The 22392-nt window shown below is 36.7% G+C and overlaps 1 pseudogene; it reads left to right on the top strand.

Annotated features, from left to right (window-relative positions):
* Nucleotides 1-20087: 20087 nt before the first annotated feature.
* Nucleotides 20088-21466, top strand: LOC129024719 (histone acetyltransferase KAT7-like; annotated as a pseudogene).
* Nucleotides 21467-22392: the final 926 nt, after the last annotated feature.

Below are 22392 nucleotides of genomic sequence, written 5' to 3'. Positions count from 1 at the left end.
CCGGCCCCTCAAGTAGTTTTTTAGGTGAAGTTAGTTCCACTTAACCTGTGCCACTACTCTGCCTTATACTAATATCAAATATAGCACAAACCATATTGCGCTGTTCTTTAAAACACTCCTCACTATTGTAATTATTTTGTAAATATTATTTAAACGCTGACATTGTCACTAGACTGATTCCATAGGACAGGTAACATTTCTATTTTTTTTCTTAGTTAATATCCCCAGTACTTACCATTTAGTAACTAGTCATGATAGTTTGTTGTATATTATGTGTATTTATTTCTTTTTCTGTTACTATGGTTTTCTTCCCCATTCAGCTATGCAGTGACTGCATTTTAATCTCTTATTATATACCTGGAACCTAGTATAGCACCTAAAATATATAAAACAGTAAATGTTTGATAAAGGCTGTATAATTAGTGAATTATGAGATATGTACACCAGGTGCACATTTCCTTTACTAGATTATCTGTTTTTTGAGAGTAGTGGATGGATCTTATTCCTTTTGGTTTCTCCCTAGAACTTAACATAGTACCTAATGAATTGAAGGTAATCAATAAGGTGAAAGAAGACCTAATTCTAATTTTATTTTATTTTATTTTATTTTTGAGATGGAGTTCTGCTCTTTCGCCCAGGCTGGAGCGCAGTGTCATGATCTCGGCTCACTGCAACCTCCGCCTTCTGGTTTCAAGCAATTCTCCTGCCTCAGCCTCCCGAGTAGTTGGGATTACAGGCACCCATCACCACACCCAGATAATGTTTTTTGTATTTTTAGTAGAGACAAGATTTCACCACGTTGGCCAGGCTGGTCTCAAATTCCTGACCTCATGATCCACTCGCCTCAGCTTCCCAAAGTGCTGGGATTACAGGCGTGACCTAATTCTAATTTTAACATTGGCTTGCTCTATACCTCAATAAGTCTTTTACTTAGTTGACATGTATCAATTGTGTGTTTTCTGGGTGGAAGGTACTTTATTATCTTTTAAAATTTCCCATGTGTCAAAATTAGAGAAATTTTCTAGATTTTGTATAGTTTGGAATATTGGGAAATACCAAAGAGTATATTAGGAATATTTTGAAGATGAAGAAACTGTAGTTGATAATAAATTCGTAGCAGCTTGAATTTCTTGGTTAATTTTGTTTTATTGTTAATTAAATGTTGCTGTATATACAACATATAGCTTTCATTTCTCACAGCACTGAAATAAAATGGAATGTAACTTAGCCCTAATACTATGGTGAATGCATTTTTTCAAGTTACTGATTTGAAAGGTTTTCTGGATCTTGAAGTAGCTCTGAGCCATGATGAAACTGAATAATGACTCTTCAGCTTGATTCTCAGACCCAGCATCTGTAACCTTGCAAATACTTACAAATCTGTACTATTTTACAGCCAGAACAATAATGCTTTGACTCGATTTACCAGTGTAAGGCCCTCCATGCAGCAACCTTCCCTAGACATGTTATCTAAAAGGAGCCAATCTATACCCTTGGGCAATGCATACTCTGATGGCTTGACTAGATTGCTAAACATCGTATTAGCCTCTCTATTATGTAGGGGCAGGATGTTTAGTGTTGGGAGACCTTCTGTGTAAAGAAAACTGTTACTGTTTAAAATTCACAGTGCACCAAGCTGAAGAGGAACCAAAAAATGTATAAAGAGAAGGTAGGTTTACATAACAAAAGAGGAGTTCTGTTTGTACGCTATAAAACATTCAATGTTGTGCCACTAGCCGTCGCAACAGTTTGCTTTATACAAAACTAAAAGTCACATACCTCAATGCTAATAGATTGAAGAGGGAGGAACGAAGAGAGAAAAGTCTACAGGTACTCATTATGCAAAAACTCACTTCATAGACCGGGATAATGAACATTTATGATCATCTGGAGATAGAATCCCTGGTGAGAAAAAGACAGTGCTAAATGCATACTGAACAAATAATAGGTACTGAATATTGATTTAATATCATTTAAAAATACACCTCTGTGATGCTAAATGAGAATTTAAATGTGGAATATTGTTAACATGCAATGCAGAGAGTGGGAAGCTTTTTTTGCACCACATTTATATTGCAAACATAGAGGCCCAGTATTTTAATAATGAAAAACTTGTTTACCTGCCCAGATAATATACCCATGATAATTAATTGTATTTCAGAAAATTTTTAATATCTATGTGGAAAAGAGTTCAAGATTAGGAAATATTTAAAGTCATCAAATGTACCAAAAGAAGCCAGTTAATTTTTATTGGTCTCTATCTAATCCAAGAGCAGATTTATCTTTCTGTTCTAATTCCTTAGAAGTTGAAGCAATGAAGTGTATAATATATACTACTTCCATAAGTGATCATGCCTCTATTCACCTTGTAATAGAACTAGATATTATAATGCAGACATTCTCACTGAGCAGATTTAAAAAGTGCTTTTAGTGTAAGATTATACTGAAAATAATCAGTTTAAATCTCATTCTGACTTTGATATGATGACAGTATCTGAACACAATATAAGCTATCAACATTATTTAAAAAATTTTTAGTTTCTAATTATTTAAAGAAAAAAATAAAATTTGCAGTTAAAGCAGTGTGTTACCATAGCTTTTCCTGGTGAGGGGCCCAAGATATATAGCTCTTGGCTCTGCTACTAACTAGTATGTGGTTTTAACTATGTTCCTTCTGGTCTTCGTTTTCTTCATTTACAAGTTTACTTTTGAAACACTAATATTTTATAATTTTAGACAAATGAGGAGATTAGCGTTCTGTTTTCCTGGCATTATTTAAATGGGTATAGGCACGACTTATACAGAAGGGTAGGAAGGTACTTTAGCTGATTGAATTTTTCTTAATGAAAGCCAAGTCAGAGCTGTGTGGCCTTTATTTAGCCTCTATCCTGCACAAAGATGGTCCCTGTTACAGTATGGACCACCAGATTCTTAACTTAAAACAAATCAAGTCCATTAAAGTTTCTTCTCAATGCTTAATTGTTTTGATAAAGAAGCTTCCTAGAAGTCAAGAGCTCTCCTTGTAGGGTCTGAGAAGGCCTTTGTGTCATTATGTGGCCAACGCTTAATACATAAAGGCAGTTTTATGCTCTTTTGGTGAAAGACACATTTCTTTAAGATAGCACTGGGGTTTCTCACTGTGCCTGTGATAAAACTTCTCTCACACACACACACACACAATTTTTTCAACATATTGCTTTTCTGAAACTATTTGGAAGATCTATAAACTACCTGTCAATATATACAATAGAAATATGAAAATGTCATTGCAAATCTCTTAAAGACATTGTCTTTCCGGACGTGGTATTATTTAAAGCCTGCTTGTCCTCAATTGCTACAATTGTATTGATGCTTCTTTTTAAATAATGTATGTATTACCTAAACAAAATAATTTGTTTCCTGTAATTGCAATTAGAAACAAATGCATTAATGAAATACTAAATATGATATTTAAAATAGCATTTTTTGTAATATATCTTAAGATAGTTTCTTTAAAATATCTAAAGATAGTTTATGAACCAAGGAGTCCATAATGAGCAGAAGATAAAGTGATTTTAACAAATTATTTGTATTGTATATTATACGAGAAAAGTATGACAACTATAAATCCCTTCAGGCTAAAAAGATATTAATTGCATTCAATGTGATTAGCTGATATATTCTTGAAGGTTTTGATTCTAGCATTACATTTTGTCAATTAATTAAGATAATTTATTCCAATATAAGAGCAAGTGTAGGAACAAATTATTTCTGATTGTACTTTTGGAAGAAGCAGCCAAGATAAGGAGATGGATTCTCTAGAGTTTCTTCCATCTGACCGTCGTCGGATCTCATGATAGGAATGTCACAAGGATAAATTGTAGAGAGATTGGATGAAAACAGTCTTGGGCAGAAAAAAGTATAATTCTGAAAAATACTAGTTTGCTGCATGAAGGTCACATTTTGAAGCCTTATCCAAATATTTTATCCTTTTTATAAGTTATTAATATTCTAGGGAACATATCATTAACATCTTTAAGTGATATTCCATAATAATATTAAAACAAATATTTCTAATTCCTTTTTCTTTTTCTCTTGTGTAAGGAAAAAATGAACTTCATCATAGGAAATATATTTTTAAAACTACTTAAAGATATTTTAAAGTTTCTCTGTTAAATATCAATGGTTGGCATTCAGCACAATCCAAATGTAACATTAATCTCTTCAGAGACTAGAAGATAGCTCAATTTACTGAGTATAATTTAACAGTGGCATAACTAAGATGCAGCAAAGCACAAGTGCCTACTAATTAGGACAGATTCCTGACCATCATTCCATTTGTGCAACTCCCACTGAAGTGAACATGAATCTTGCAGCAACTTTATTTTCTCATGTAGCTCTCAGTTCTTAAAAGCATTGAAGACCTTAAGCAGTCTTAAACAGCGAATACTGTGTTTTCATAGAAAGTAGAAGAATGTGTGCATTTCAAAATAATGTTATATGTGCTTTTGCATGAGAAACCACCTATATTATTTAGCAACCTAGACAAAATGAAAGTACAGTCTCATCTCTGCCTTGGCATCAGATCAGGTTGCTATTGGCAAAGCTAAGTAGAGGATTTTTTTTCATTGACACCTTCAAGTTTGAAGCAGAAGTAAAAGAAATGACCTATGTTATTTAAATAATTACCAAGTTATTTAGAATGAAAAGGCATGTAGCTATTGTGAATTAGAACATAACAAAATTGAGCATGCCTTTGTTGAATTATATGTGTGCATGCTCACATGTGTATATACTTTTAAAGTTCAAGTTCCAATTGTGCTTTCTTTGTAGAGGACAAGCTTTCTCAAAAAAGTTTGTGGGAAATGTCCTTATTGAGTTATTTTAACAAGTAGCAGGTTACAATGCCTTTCCAAGGAATCATTAAATTAAATTATTTCTATATAAAACATTGTCCCTAAGCTCCCAGCTACTTGGCTGATAGGGAAATAATTTTTCTCTTCTTTTAAAATTAGTTGAATATTTACTTCTTACTGATTAATTGAGAAACAATGTAATTTCTCAAGATAGAAACACTATAGAGTTTTTGCTATATTTCTGTCATGGGAAAAGATGGAGTATTAGTTTCTTAAGGCTGCGGTAACAAGGTATCTAAAACTGAGTGGCTTAAAATAACAGAAATTTATTATGTCACACTTTCAGAGGCTAAAACTCCAATATTAAGGTGTCGGTAGAACTGGTTCTTTCTGAGGGCTGTTAGGGATAATCTGTTCCACACCTCTTTCCTAGTTTCTGGAGGTTTGCTGGCATCACTTTACTCTCTGCCTTTATCTTTACAAAGCATTCTTTCTCTGTGTCTCTGTATCTTCACATCCTCTGCCCACTCTAGAAGTCTGCACGCCTCTGTGTTTAAATTTTTCTTTATTATAAGGACATGGTCATTTTGGATTAGGACTCATTCTAATGGCCTCATCTTAACTTGATTAGTTGCAAAGATCTTACTTCCAAGGAAGGTCACATTGACAGAAATTGCGGGGATAGGACTTAAAGATCTTTTTTTTTGGAGGAAGAGGAAACACAATTCAACTCATAACAGATGGATTTGAAATTAAGAGCAGAAACAAAAATAAAAAAGGAATAATGAACATCTTGGTGGCAGATTTACACTGGTGGAATAGAGATAACCAGAATGTGCCATTGAGGTGTTGAACTACCCTGCTACATTTCAAACATGTTTAGATAAGACAGGTAGGAGCATGTAACTACTGAAGGTTTAGCTAGATGAATGGGTTTGTATTCCAAAAGGTCAAAGAGTCAACACAACATTCATGGACAGAATGATCATAAGGTACAGATTGTTTGTTTTCTGCCCTATTTTATTTGGTCTGTTGTCTTAGTCAATTTTGTGTTGCTATAACAGATACAACAGACAGGGTAATTTATAAAGAAAAGAAATTCATTTCTTCCAGTTGTAGAGGCTGAGAAGTCTAGAAAATTGAGGGGCCACATCTGGTGAGGACCTTCTTACTGCATAAACCCACAGTAGAAGATGGAAGAGCAAGAAAGTGAGAGAGAACAAGAGATGGCCAAACTCACTTTTATAATAAACTCACTCATAATAATGAACTCACTCCTGAGATAACAAAATTAATCCATTGACTTAATCACCTCTTAAAAGTCCCTTTCTCAACTCTGTTGTATTGAAGATCAATGAACATGAACTTTGGGGGATACATTGATACCATGGCACCTGTTTTGAACACAGATGTTTATGGTGACCAAAAGGAGATCAGATAACTATAGTGTCTCCTATTTATTAATTAAGACTAGAATATAAATGATAGAGTAGATGTTAGATTACTTTATGTAGGCTGTTTTTTTTAAAGCATACTGCAATAAATTACCCAGATAAAAGAAGTCAGCCAAAAATCTCCCCTCACTTGAATTGGCCTGATATTATGGAGTGATGTACTAGTACTGGATTTAGAGCATGCCAGAAAAAAAAAATTCTAATGAAAGTTTGGAGATACATTACTATCTGGAATTAATTTAGACTGATACAAAATTAAAGAGAGGGTACTAGGTAGTTACTTAAAAAAATTCTGAATAATAATTATTTTACTTATTTATAAATATATATTTTATTATTTTAATTGTACTTATTTTACTAGGTGATATTGTGTAGGTTCAATTTTTAAAATAGTAATTTTATTAGTTTTCAAAATGTAATGCATAAAACATTTTTATTTCAAATTTAAATTTCTGTTAAGTGCTGGGGAAATAAATCTAATCGGAAAAGAAAAAGACTCATAAGAATTGAAAGTTTACTGTAAAACTATCAAGTGGAAGCAAGATGGCGGAACAGAAGGTGATCATCCCCCTGCCCACATGAGGACACCAATTTAACAATTACGCTGAAAAAAAAAAAATCCTCATAAGAAGCAAAAATCAAGTGAGCACTCATAGTACCTGGTTTTAATTTCATATTGCTGAGAGAAGCACTGAATAGTTAGAAAAACAGTCCTGAATCGCTGACAACACCCCTCCCACACCCCTGGCAGCAGCCTCATGGTGCAGAGAGCCTCTCTGGACACTGAGTGAGGGAGAACGCATCAATTGTGAGGCAGTGAACTCAGTGCTATCTTGTTAGAGCAGAGAGGAAAACCTGTCCAAACTCAGCTGATGCGCCACAACAGAGGGAACAATTAAACCAGCTCTAGGCAGAAGGGATCACCAATCCCAGCAGTCCAAACTTGAGTTCCTACAAACCTTACCACTGAGGGCTACAGCGATCTGTGTTTCCAAGTAAACTTGAAAGACAGTCTAGGCCATAAATACTCCAACTCTTAAGTGAGTCCTAATACTGTACTAGACCCAGAGACAGTGGAGTGGGGTGCAGGCAGCATTCTGAGACAACAGTTTGGGCAAAGGAGCACTGGCATCACCATTCTCCTAACCCCGTTGCACAGCTCTTAGCTCCAAAAAAGACTTCTTTTTTTTTTCTGTTTGAGTAGAGGAGAGGAAATAGTGTGGGTGAATTGTCTTGCATCTTGGATACCAGCTCAGCCACAGCAGGATAGGGCACCAGTCAGAGTAGTGAACCCATGTTCCAGGCCCTAGCTCCCAGACAAAATTTCCAGATGCATCCTGGACCAGAAGGGAACCTGTGCGTTGAAGGAAAGGACCCAGGCCTGAAAATAAGAACTGCTAAAAGGAGCACTAAATCTTGAAACATATCCTTGAAATACACCAAAATGGAACCTCCTTAAAGCATAAATCTCACAGAATATATATAACAATAACACAATGAAAAAAAAACCCAAGGTATTCAGGCAACGAATAGCATGATGAACAGAATAATACCTCACATCTCAATATTAACATTGAATGTAAATTGCCTAAATGCTCCATTTAAGAGATACAGAATGGCAGAATGTATAAGAATTCGCCAATGAATTTTCTGTTGTCTTCAGGAGACTCACTGAACACATAAGGACTCACATAAACTTAAGGTAAAGGGGTGAAAAAACCAAAAGTGAGCAGGAGTAGCTCTTCTTATATCAGACAAAACAAACATTAAAGCCATAGCAGTTAAAAAAGACAAAGAGGGACATTATATAATGATAAAAGGACCAGTCCAACAGGAAAATACCACAATTCTAAATATATAGGCACCGAACACTGGAACTCCAAAATTTATAAAACAATTACTACAAGACATAAGAAATGAGATAGATGGAAACACAATAATACTGGGGGAGATTAATATTCCACTGACAGCACTAGACAGGTCATCAACACAGAGATTCAACAACGAAACAATGTATTTAAATTATACCCTACAACAAATGGACTTAACAGATATTTGCAGAACATTTGACCCAACAACTGCAGAATATACATTCTATTCATCAGCACATGGAACATTCTCCAATATAGACCACATGATAGGACACAAAACAGGTCTCAGTAAATTTAAGAAAATTAAAATTTTATCAAGTACTCTCTCAGACCACAGTAAAATAAAACTGGAGGCCAGCTCCAAAAGAAACCCACAAAACTATGCAAATGTATGGAAATTAAATAACCTGCTCCTGAATGATCATTGGGTCAATAATGAAATCAAGATGGAAATTTAAAAAATTCTTTGAACTGACCAATAATAATGACACAACTTACCAAAATCTCTGGGCTACAGCAAAAATGGTGCTAAGAGAAGAGTTTATAGCATTAAATGGCTACATTGAAAAGAATGAAAAAGTACAAGTAGACTAAGGTCACACCTCGTGAAACTGGAGAAACATGAACAATCCAAACACAAACCCAGCAGAAAAAAAGAAATAAGATTAGAGAAGAACTAAATAAAATTGAAACAAAACCCCCCCAAATCCCAAAAGATAAATGAAACAAAAAGCTGGTTCTTTGAAAAGATAAATAAAAACGATAGACCATTAGTGAGATTAACCAAGAAAAGAAGAGTGAATATCCAAATAAGGTCAATTAGAAATGAAACAGGAGATATTACAACTGATGCCACAGAAATGCAAAAGATTATTCAAGGCTAATATGAACACCTTTATGCATCATAAACTAGAAAACCTACAGGAAAAATGGATAAATGCCTGGAAATATACAACCCTCCTAGATTTAACCAGGAAAATGTAGAATCTCTTAACAGAACAATAAAAAGCAGCAAGATTAAAATGGTAATTTAAAAATTGCCAACAGAAAAAGTCCAGGAACAGACAGATTCACAGCTGAATTATATCAGACATTCAAAGAAGAATTGCTACCAATTATATTTACATTATTCCAAAAGATGGAGAAAGAGAGAAGGCTTTCTAAATCATTGTATGAAGCCCGTATCACCCTAATATCAAAACCAGGAAAGGACATTAAAAAAAAACTACAGACCAATATTTGTAATAAATATAGATGCAAAAATCCTCAACAAAACACTAGCCAACTAAATCCAACAGCATGTCAAAAAATTAATCCACCATGATCAAGTGGGTTTCATACCAGGGATGCAGAGATGGTTTAACATACATGAGTCAATAAATGTGATACAACACATACACAGAATTAAAGACAAAAATCACATGATTATCTCAATAGACACATAAAAAGCATTTGACAAAATTTAGCATCCCTTTATGATTAAAACCCTCAGCAAAATAGGCATAGAAGGGACATAACTTAAGGTAATAAAAGCCATCTATGACAAACCCACAGCCAACACTGTTCTGAATGGAGAAACGTTGAAAACATTCCCCCTGAGAACTGGAACAAGACAAGGATGCCCACTTTCACCACTTCTGTTCAACATGGTACTGGGAGTCCCAGCCAGAGTAGTCAGATAAGAGAAAGAAATCAAGGGCATTCAAATTGGTAAAGAGGAAGTCAAACTGCTGCTGTTTGCTGATTATATAATCATATACCTAAAAAACCCTAAAAACTTATGTAAATACTCCTATAATTGGTAAATGAATTCGGCAATGGTTCAGGATACAAAATTAGTGCACATAAATAAGTAGCTCTGCCATACACCAACAGCAACCAAGTTGAGAATCAAACCAATAACTCCTTTTACAATAGCTGCATTAAAATAAAATACTTAGGAATATGCCTAACCACAGACATGAAAGACCTCTACAAGGAAAACTACAAAACACTGCTGAAAAAAATAATAGATGACACAAACAAATAAAAACACATCCCATGCTCATGGATGCATAGAATCAATATTGTAAAAATGACCATACTTCCAAAAGCAATCTACAAATTCAATGCAACTCCCATCAAAATGCCATCATCATTCTTCACAGAATTAGAAAAAACAATCCTAAAATTCATATGGAACCAAAAACTATCCCACATAGCCAAAGGAAGACTAAGCAAGAAGAACAAATCTGGAGGCATCACATTAACCGACTTCAAACTATACTATAAGGGCATAGTCACCAAAACAGCATGGCACTGGTATAGAAATAGGCACAGAGACCAGTGGAACAGAATAGAGAGCCCAGAAACAAAGCCAAATAGTTACAGCTAACTGATTTTTGACAAAGCAAAGAAAAACATAAAGTAGGAAAAGGACACCCTATTCAACAAATAGTGCTGAAATATTTAATTGGCAAGCCACATGTAGAAGAATGAAATTGGATCCTCATCTCTCACCCTATTCAAAAATCAACTCAAGATGGATCAAAGACTTAAATCTAAGATCTGAAACCATAAAAATTCTAGAAGGTAGTATCAGAAAAACCCTTCTAGACATTGGCTTAGGCAAAGACTTCGTGACCAAGAACCCAAAAGCAAATGCAACAAAAACAAAGATAAATAGATTGGAGTTTATTAAAATTAAAAGAAAACTTCTGTGCAGCAAAATAAATAATCAGCAGAGTTAACAGACAACCCACAGAGTTGGAGGAAGTTTTCACAATCTATACATCTGACAAAGGACTAATATTCACAATCTACAAAGAACTCAAACAAATCAGCCAGAACAAAACAAACAATTTTTTTTGTTTGTCAAAAAGTGGGCTAAGGACATGAATAGAAAATTCACAAAAGAAGATATACAAATAGCCAAAAAGCATATGAAGAAATGCTCAACATCACTAATTATTGGGGAAATGCAATTCAAAACCACAATGCAATAGCACCTCACTCCAGCAAAAATGGCCATAATAAAATAAAAAAATCTATAGATGGTGTCATGGATGCAGCAAAAACAGAACACTTTTACATTGTTGGTGGGAATGTAAACTAGTACAACCACTATGGAAAACAGTGTAGAGATTTCTTAATGAACTAAAAATAGATCTACCATTTGCTCCATCAATTCCAATGCTAGATATCTACCCAGAGGAAAAGAGATAATTATATGAAAAAGATACTTGCATATGCATGTTTATAGCAGCACAATTTGCAATTGGAAAAATATGGAACCAGCCCAAATGCCTATCAATCAATGAGTAGATAAATATATATATACCAAATTTTCATATATATATATATATCTATATAATGGAATATATATATATATATATATATATATATGTATATAATGGAATACTACTCAGCCATGAAAAGGGCATGAACAGGAACAAAATAATGTTATGTGGAGAAACCTGTATGGAATTGGAGACTATTATTCTAAGTGAAGTAACTCAGGAATGGAAAACCAAACATTTTATGTTCCCACTCATATATGGGAGCTAAGTTATGAGATGCAAAGCCATATGAATGATACATTGAACTTTGGGGACTCAGGGGAAAGGGTGGTCGGTGGCAAGAGATAAAAGACTACACATTGGATACAGTGTACACTGCTAGGATGACGGGTGCACCAAAATTTCAGTAATCACCCCTAAAGAACTTATTCATGTAACCAAACACCACCTGTTCCCCAAAAACCTATTGAAATAAAAAAAACACAAAAAATAAAAATAAATAAATATAATCAATCTCCGCTTAAAAAAGATGTAAAAAATATCACCATATAATAAAAAAGTGGTCAATTCAGCAAGAGGATAGAACAATTTTAAATATATATGCATCAATTACTGGAGCACCTAGATATATTAAGCAAATATTATCAGAACTAGAGAGAAAGGCCACAACACAATAATAACTGAAAACTTCAGCACCCCATTTTCAGCATTGGACAGATATTCCAGATATTAAAGTCATCAAACTTGACGTGATTCCATTTGTCCATTTTTATTTTGGTTGCCTGTACCTGTGGGGTATTGCTCAATAATATTTTCTCCCTCTTAGAGAGTTTTCCCAATGTTTTCTCATAGTAGTTTCATAGTCTGAGGTCTGAAATTTAAATTTTTAATACATTTTGATTTGATTTCTGTATATGGCAAGAGATAGGGGTCTGGTTTCATTCTTCTGCATATGGATATCCAGTTTTCCCAGCACCATTTATTGAAGAGACTGTCTTTTCCCCATTGTATATTCTTGGCACCTTTGTCAAAAATGAGTTCAGTGTAAGTGTGTAGTTTTTTTCTGGGTTCTCTATTCTATTCCTTTGGTCTATGTGTCTGTTTTTAGGCTAGTACCATGCTGTTTTGGTAACTATGGTTCTGTAGTATAATTTGAAGTCAGGTAATGTGATTCCTCCAGTTTTGTTCTTTTTGCCTAGGATAGCTTTGTCTCTTCTGGGACTTTTGTGATTTCATATAAGATTGTTTTATTCTATTTCTGTGAAGAATGTCATTGGTATTTTGATGGTGATTGCATTGAATCTGTAGATTGCTTTGGGTATTATGGTCATTTTAACCATATTGATTCTTCCAACCCATGAACATGGAATATTTTTCTATTTTTGGTGTCCTCTTCAATTTCTGTCATCAGTGTTTTATAGTTTTCATTACAGAGATCTTTCACTTCTTTGGTTAATTTCTAGGTATTTAATTTTATATGTGGCTATGGTAAATGGGAATATTCAAATTTCTTTTTCATGTTGCGCACCATTGGCACATACAAATGCTACTGAATTATGTATGTTGATTTTGAATTCTGCAACTTTACTGAATTTGTTTATCAGTTCTAATAATTTTTTATGCAGTCTTTAGTTTTTTCCACTTATAAGATCATATCATCTGCAAACAAGGATAATTGGACTTCTTCCTTTCCAATTTGGATGTCCTTTATTTATTTTTCTTGTCTGAGGCTTTCAATTTTTCCCAATTTAGTACGAAAGTTGCTGAAGATCTGTGGCATGTAGCTTTTATTATGTTGAGGTATGTTTCTTCTATACCCAGTCTTTGGTGTTTTTTTTTTAATTTTATCATTAAGGAATGTTGAATTTCATCAAATGCTTTTTCAACATCAGTTGAAATTACCATTTCATTTTTATCCTTCATTCTGTTGATATGCTGTATCATATTGATTTATTTGCATATGTTGAACAATCTTTGCATCCTAGGGATAAATCCCACTTCGTCATGATGAATGATATTTTTAATATATTGTTGAAATCAGTTTGGCAGTATTGTGTTGAGGATTTTTGCATCAACATTCATCAGATATATTGGCCTTTAGTTTTATTTTTTGTTGTGTCTTTGTCTTGTTTTGACATTAGGGAAGGTAATACTGGCCTTATAGAATGAGTTTGGAAATATTTCCTCCTCCTCTATTTTTCCAAATAGTTTGAGTAAAATTGGTGTTAGTTCTTCTTCAAATGTTTCATAGAATTCAGCAGTGAAGCCATCAAGTCCTGGGTTTTCTTTACTGGGTTACTTTTTATTATGGCTTTGATCTCATTCAGGTTTCTGATTTCTTCCTGGTTCCTTCTTGGTAGAGTATATGTGTCTAGGAATTTGGTCATTTCTTCTCAGTTTTCCAGTATATTGGCATATAGTTGCTCATAGTAGCCACTAAAGATCCTTTGAATTTCTGAAGTATCAAATATAATGTGTTCTTTTTTATTTATGATTTTGTTTATTTAGATCTTCTCTATTTTTTTTCTCAGTCTGGCTAAAGGATGGTCAATTTTGTTAAACTTTACAAAAAACCACCTTTTAATTTCATTGATCTTTTGTATTTTTTCATTTCAAATTCATTTATTTTTACTCTTATTTTTATTATTTCTTTTCTTCTACTAATTTTGGGCTTGGTTTGCTCTTGGTTTTCTAGTTCTTTAAGATGCATCATTAGGTTGTTTATTTGAGGTTTTTCATCACTTATAGCTATAAACTTCCCTCTCAGTATTGCTTTCACTGTACCCCATAGATTTTGATGTGTTTTATTTTCATTATCATTTGTTTCAAGAAAATTCTCAATTTTCTTCTTGATTTCTTCATTGACCTACTGGTCATTCAGGAGCATATTGTTTAATTTTCATATATTTACATAGTAGTAAAAATTCCTCATTATTAATTTCTAGCTTTATTTTATTGTGGTGAGAGAAGACAGTTGATATTATTTCAATTTTTTGAATGTTTTAAGACTTGTGTTGTGACCTAACATATGGTTTGTCCTTGAGAATGATCCATATGCTGAGAAAAATAATGTGCATTCTGCAACTTTTGAATGAAATGTTCTGTAAATATCTATTAGACTCACTTGGTCTATAGTGCAGATTCAGTCCAATATTCCTTTGTTGGCTTTCTGTCTGGAACATCTGTCCAGTGCTGATAGTGGGGTGTATAATTTTCCAGCTATTATTGTATTGAAGCCTATCTCTCATTAGCTCTAATAATATTTACTTTATATATTTGGTTGCTCCTGTGTTGGATGCATACATATTTAAAATTGTTATATCCTCTCACTGAATTGATCCCTTTTTCATTATATACTGATTTTCCTTGTCTCTTCTGACAGTTTTTATCTTGAAATCTATTGTATCTGAAAGAAGTATAGTGACTCCTGCTCTTTTTTTGCTTTTCATTGGTCATGGACTATCTTTTTCCATTTCTTTATTTTCAATCTATGTGTGTCTTTATAGGTGAGGTGTGTTTCTTATAGGGAACAAATCAATAGGTCTTGTTTTTTAATTCATTGAGGCAATGTATGTCTTTTGATTGGAGAGTTTAATCCATTTACATTGAATATTATTGTTAAGTAAGGACTTACACCTGCCATTTTGTTATTTGTTTTTTGGTTGTTTTGTGGTTTTCTCTCCCTTCTTTCTTTCCTTCCTGTCTTCCTCTAGTGAAGGTGATCTCTGTTGATATGCTTTTATTTCTTGCTTTTTATTTTTTGTTCATCTATTGCATGTGTTTTGGTTTGAGGTTACTATGAGGCTTGCAAATACTGTCTTATAACTCATCAGTTTAACCTTATAACAACATAGCAGTGTGTGCATAAACAAAGAAACAAGCAAAAATAAAGTAATAAAAACTCTATGCCCTGACTTTGTTCCCCTCCTTTTAACATTTTGTTTTTTTCTATTTACATCTTATTGTAGTGTGTATGTTTTGAAAAGTTGTTATAGTAATTATTTTTTATTTGTTTATTATTTATTTTTTCTTCTTAGGATAAGAGCAGTTTACACACTGCAGTTACAGTGTTATATTATGTGATTTTTTTGTGTATTTACTATTACGGGTGAGTTTTATACCTTTAGGTGATTACTTATTGTTTATTAACATCCTTTTCTTTCTGATTGAAATACTTCCTTTAGTAGTTCTTGTAGAACAGGTATGGTGTTGATAAAATCCCTCAGCTTTTGTTAGCCTGGGAAAGTCTTTATTTCTCCTTTGTGTTTGAAGGATATTTTTGCCAGATGTACTATTCTAAAGTAAAAGGCTTTTCCTTTATCACTTTAAATATATCTTGCTACTCTCTCCTGGCCTATAAGGTTTCCACTAAGGAGTCTGCTGCCAGACATATTGAAGCTCCATTGTATGTTGCTTCATTTATTTTACTTATCTTAGGATCCTTTCTTTATTCTTGTTTTTTGGGAGTTTGATAATTAAGTGCCTTGAGTTAGTCTTTGGCTCAAATCTGCTCTGGTGTTCTATAACCTTCTTGTATTTGAATATTGATATCTTTCTTTAGGTTTAGAAGTTCTCTGTTATTATGACTTTAAATAAGCTTTCTACCCCTGCCGCTTTCTCTACTTCTTTAAGGCCAATACTTCTTATATTTGCCCTTGTGAGGCTATTTTCTGTGTCCTGTAGGTGTGCTTCATTGTTTCATTATTTTTTCCTTTGTCTCCTCTGATTGTGTATTTTCAAATAGCCTGTCCTCAAGCTCATTAATTCTTTCTTCTGCTTTATCAGTTCTACTCTTAAAAGACTGATGTGTTCTTCAGTGTGCCAATTTCGTTTTTAGGCTCCAGAATTTCCGCTTTATTCTTTGAATTATTTTAATCTCTTTATTAAAATATCTTCCAGAATTCTGAATTCCTTCTCTGCATTATCTTGATTTTTTTTGTGTTTTCTTAACATGGCTATTTTGAATTCTTTTCCTGAAATGCTACATATCTTTGTTTCTTCAGGTTTGGTCCCTGGTGCCTTATTTAGTTCATTTGGTAACGTCATGTTTTCCCGGATGGTGTTTCTCCTAGTAGATGTTTTTTGTTGTCTGGGCATTTAAGAATTGTGTTTTTATTATAGTCTTCATTGCCTGGGCTTGTTTGTACTTGCCCTTCTTGGAAAGGCTTTTCAGATATTTGGTAGGACTTGGGTGTTGTAATGTAAGCTGTATGTGCTTTAGGGAGCACCACAAGCCAAGTGATGCTGTGGTTCTTGCAGACTCGTAGTGTACGGCCTTGATGCTGTTCAACAAGATCCAAGAGAATTCTCAGGATTACTAGGCAGAGACTCTTGTTCTCTTCCTTTACATTCTCACAAATGAACAGAATCTCTTTGTTCTGAGCCACCTAAAGCTGGGTGTGGAGTGACACTAGCATCCCTGTTGCCGCCACCACTAAGACTGCACTGGGTAAGAACTGAAACCAACATAGCACTGGGTCTCACCCAAGGCCTAATGTTACCACCACATGACTACTACCTATTTTCACTCAAGGCCCTGGGGCTCTACATAAGCAGTCGGTAAAGTCAGCCAGGCCTGTGTCGTTCCTTCAGAGCCATGCATTCCCCTAGGTTTCAAGTGGGCTCAGAAGTCTACTTTGTGTTTTATTGTACTACAGCTAAGCTGGCTCTCAAACCACAAGACAAAGTCCCTTCCACTCTTCCCTCCCCTTTCCAAAAGCAGAGGAGCCTCACCCCATAGCCACCACCACCACAGGCCACAGGAAGTACTGCCAGACTATTGCTGATGTTCTCTCAGGGCTCAAGGCTCTTAGCTTATTGTGAAAGCTGCCTGGCCTGGGACTTACCCTTCAGGGCAGTTGCCTCCTTTCTGGCCAAGGGCCAGTCCAGAGAAGCCATCCAAGAGTCAAGTCCTGAAATTGGAGACCTTAATAGCCCTATTGGTGCTCTACCCACCTGTTGCTATGCTGGTACTTAAGGTACAAAACAAAGTTTCCTTTAGTTTTTCCTCTGCTTTTCTTAAGCAGAGGGCGTTTTACCCTATAGCCACCATAGCTAGTAATATGCTGAGTCTCACCTGAAGCCAGCAAGTCTCAGAGGCTCATCCATGGTCCTTGACTTAGTGCCTGGGTATCTCTGCCAGTTATTCAGGGCCCAAGGGCTCTTCAGTTAGTAGGGGATGAATGGTTTCAGGACTGGGTCTTCCTCCCCTTCAAGGCAGCAGATGCCCTTTTTTCTCAGCTTGTGTCTAGAAATGTCATCTGAGAGCTAGGGCTTATAATGGGAGCCTCACAACTCTGACCAGTGCCCTATCCTACTGTGACTGAGCTGGTATCCGAGATGCAAGAAAAATCCTGCCCATTCTTTCCTCTCCTCTCCTCAAGTGGAAAGAAGTGGGCATTTTTGGAGTTGTGAGCTTTGCAGCTTGGGGTTAGGTGAGGAATGATGTCATCACTCCCTTAGCTGCCTTAGCTTCTGTCTCAGTAGGCCATGTGTTTCCTCCTTACTCTCTGCCAAGCCACTGTTTCTGGGACCAGTTCAGCACTAGGATTTGCCTAAGAGTTGCAGTCCTTATGCCCTAGACTGCCTTTAAAGTTTATTTAGAGCACAGAGCACTTTAGCCCATGGTGGTGAGGTTTGTGGGAACTCAAGTTCTGACTGCTGGGATGGGCATTTCCCCTCTTGCTAAGGCTGGTTTAAATGCTCCCTGCTTGGGTAGATGTCAGCTGAGTCTGGTTGGGTTTTCCTTTCTGCTCTAACAAGATAGTACTGAGTTCAGTGCCTCACAATTGCTGTGTTCTTCCTCCCCCATCACCCACAGATGTTCTGTAGAGCATGCTGTTGTTGCCAGTAGGGTGGGGGGTGGGGGAGGGGTGCCATTGGTGATTCAAGACTGTTTTTTGTGTTTCTTCAGTGTCTTTTTCAGTGATACAAAGATAAAATCAGGTACTACAAGGGCTCACTGGATTTTTGGTTCTCATAAAGGTTTGGTTTTTTTTTTCTGTGTAGATAGTTGTTAAATTGATGTTCTTGTTTGGGTGAGGTGGAGAGAATCGATGAAGCCTTCTATTCTGCCATCTTGCTCCACCTCTCACAGTATTTCTTAAGTGCAAGCAAATGCTATGAGAAAGGTAGAAACAAAAGTTCCACATTAGGTAGGACATAAAATACAGGAAAGATTTGAGGTAAGGCTGGAAAACTATTTGAGGCTATATTGTGAAGGGCTTTGACTACCACAGGAAGATATTTCCTTTATTTCTAAGTACTAGGACATCTTTCCAGATTTTTGGACAGTAGAGTGATGTGATTACAATTTTGCTCTAGGAAGATTCATCCATTGACAGTGCATAGGATATATCAGCATGGTATATGAGACAGTAAGGAGACAATTATAGTGGTATAGTCATCAAGTGACAAGGGACTGAACCAAGTGGTTGTAGTAGGAGGGGACATTGTGAAGGCAGACTCTACAGACCATTGTTCCTACCCTAAATGATTCTTCTCCATTGGAATGGTCAATTTGTTTTAACTGGAAGAGTAGTGGATAAAGCTATTAAAATTTTGCTAATTCAGTAGTTTTTCAGCTATAGTGTAATATAGTGTATATCTACTTTTCAAGTAAAATATTACCATCATCCTAGCTATATATGCCACAGAGGTATAGCATTACACTCTTGTAGAATCCTCAGGGATTAGGTAACACAGTGATAAATCCTGAAAATTCTTCATATGTTTGCCAAAATTTTAAGGTGTGGCATTGTCAGGGAAGTGGGGGAAAGCCAGCAGTCAAAGGCCTCACCCAGCTCCCACACCAACTGAAGGGCAGGTCTCACTCCCACCGTGCCCTCTCCAACAGCCCCAAGTCCGTTTGCAGGCAGAGGGTGAGTCAGGCTTGAAAACTTGCCCCAGGGTACCCGCCTCTCAGCTCCAAAAGAAAAGGGCTTGGTTCTTCCCCCGCCTGTGGAGTCTGCACACCAGATTTGCGCCCTACCTTGAGTTCTGGCCAGGAGGCTCCTTACCCTGTTCAAATTGTTGTAAAGTTCAGCTGGAGATTTCCTTCTCCCTGTGAAGTTGTACCCCCTGCTCCTTTAGCCACCCTTCTGATAGATCCCTGTGGTGCTAGGCAAGAATGGCCTGCTAGGGGACCCAGCAAGGTCCCAGGGCCTTTCTGCTGCTCCCTCTACCCTTGTTTTTCACTTGGCACTCTAAACTGACTCAGCTCCAGGTAAAGTCGGAAACTTCTCCTGCAAACAGACCTTCACCTTCTCCTGTGTGTGTGTGTGTGTGTGTGTGTGTGCGTGTGCATGTGTGTGTGTTCGGGAGAGGAGGGTCTCCCTTTCCCACTTTCACAGTTGGGGCACTCACAGTATTTGGGGTGTCTCTCAGGTCCTGCAGGAGAAGTCCGCTTCCTTCAGAGGCTCTGTGGGTCCCCTCATGATTTCTGGTTTCTGGACAGCTAATTTTGACATGGGTACCGAGATAACCCATGGAGAAAAAATAGTCTCTTTAATAAGTGGTGCAAGGAAAACTGGATTTGCACATGAAAAAGAATAATAAAATTGGTCCGTTATCTTATACTGTAGATCAACTCAAAATGGCTAAAAGACCTGAAATCGTTCTTTCCTGGAAAGGATTCTTGTAGTGACTGCCATGGAATACAGACAGACCTATGGGAACACACGGGAACCTCTTTTAGAAAACCTGACAAGCAAGTATGACTTGGATCTTTTCCGATGAGCGGAAGCCCAGGCCTCAGAGGATTTGGAGAAGTTAAGGCTGCAAGGCCAAATCACAGAGGGAAGTAACATGATTAAAACAATTGCTTTTGGCCGCTATGACCTTGATACCTGGTACCATTCTCCATATCCTGAAGAATATGCAAGGCTGGGACATCTCTATATGTGTGAATTCTGTTTAAAATATATGAAGAGCCAAATGATACTCCATCGGCACATGGCCAAATGTGTGTGGGAACACCCACCTGGTGATGAGATATATCGCAAAAGTTCAATCTCTGTGTTTGAAGTGGATGGCAAGAAAAACAAGATCTACTGCCAAAACCTGTGCCTGTTGGCCAAACTTTTTCTGGACCACAAGACATTGTATTATGATGTGGAGCCCTTCCTCTTCTATGTTATGACAGAGGTGGACAACACTGGCTGTCACCTGATTGGATATTTTTCCAAGGAAGAGAATTCATTCCTCAACTACAATGTATCCTGTATCCTTACTATGCCTCAGTACATGAGACAAGGCTATGGCAAGATGCTTATTGATTTCAGTTATTTGCTTTCCAAAGTTGAAGAAAAAGTTGGCTCCCCAGAATGTCCACTCTCAGATCTGGAGCTTATAAGCTATTGCAGTTACTGGAAAGAATTACTTCTCTGCGACCTGCATAATTTCCAAGACAAAGAGATTTCTATCAAATAAATCAGTCAGGAGACGGCTGTGAATCCTGTGGACATTGTCAGCACTCTACAAGCCCTTCAGATGCTCAAGTACTGGAAGGGAAAACACCTAGTTTTAAAGAGACAGGACCTGATTGATTAGTGGATAGCCAAAGAGGCCAAAAGGTCCAACTCCAATAAAACCATGGATCCCAGCTGCTTAAAATGGACCCCTCCCAAGGGCACTTAAAGTGACCTGTCATTCCGAGCCAGCGAACCCCAGCAGTAGGAATCCGTACCCTAGGGATCTGTCGGTCATTTCTGTTGCTCTTGTGATTGGCAAGTACAGTATCCTTTGGGAAGGCCATCCCCCTCAGGACTGTCCTGGCTCCGACCTTTGTGTACACTGCAGACGCTGGTTCTGAGGAACTGTTGTTTCGGCCTCAGTGAGGTTGCCTGGATGGGATCTATATTAGACTTGAGTGCAGGTCTCTCAGCACTGACCCAAGGAGTTCTGTTACGGTACTGTACCTGTCCAGTCACCGGTTCTCTCCTCATGTCCTTACGCCCCATGAGGTTGTGTTGTGTCTTCTAAGCGTGGTACTAGTGCTTACCACCTGGTCACCAGACCTCCAAATATGGCTGCCACCACGAGGATCTTTCCAGTTACTCCTTATATGCGTGTTCTATGGTGGGGCAGGGAAGAGGTGGCACTTGTGAGTGTGTGTGGATTGGCAGGGGGTCCATTCACTTTGGGTTCCATCTTGCTTTAAATTTCTTTCCTTCATTTTGATTAAGAGACCTCTTTTTGATCTGTATCGGGCTAACCGGAGCCAAATACTTTTGAAGAGTTTCTCAGGGACTAGTCATGGTACTAGCATATAATTGATCTGAATGAGATGAGGAGAAGAATGAAGAGGTGGTGGTTCTGGGTTGATTTGAGTTCACCTGTGGGCAGTGGGCAGTGTCTTGGTGAAAGGGAGCGGATACTACTTTTTGCCTCACCGTAAAGTACCCACTAGTAAATATTTCCTTCTCTCTTTACTCCCACTTTTTACGTTTGCAGATGCCAAAGTAATGTCCACTTCTCCCTTTCATGCTGCATGTTAACTGGTTAATTATACTGCAGAAACCTTTTCACCTCCACTAGTCTGATACAGTACATCTGTACTTCCATATACCTTGCACTGATTTTGTCTGAATGCCCTGGGAGAAGTTGAAAATGACTGAAAGTGACTTCCGTATCTCAGCCCATGACTCAGCAAGGCAGAATGGCCACCCCTGCCAAGGTTTGCTTCTCTTTTCAACAGTGCCTCACTCTCCCTCTAGGATTAAAGTGCTTCTGCCCTTCCATGAACTCCTCCTCCATTTCCTTTTTGGGATTTGTCACCATCCTTCTATTCTCTGGTCTTCTATTTTTGGTGTTGTTCAAGTGAAGGAAGAGATGTTCTCTCTAATTTCTCTCTAGCCCATTATAACCTGCTATCTTCGGGCAACTTTTGATATATGACATGTCACCCTTCCCAACTTGGTCTCCTCCAACACGCTGTCTTCATGTGGAGCCCTCA

Source organism: Pongo pygmaeus, chromosome X (assembly GCF_028885625.2).
Source record: "Pongo pygmaeus isolate AG05252 chromosome X, NHGRI_mPonPyg2-v2.0_pri, whole genome shotgun sequence".
NCBI classification, from domain to species: Eukaryota; Metazoa; Chordata; class Mammalia; order Primates; family Hominidae; genus Pongo; species Pongo pygmaeus.
This window is presented reverse-complemented; position numbering and strand designations above follow the sequence as displayed.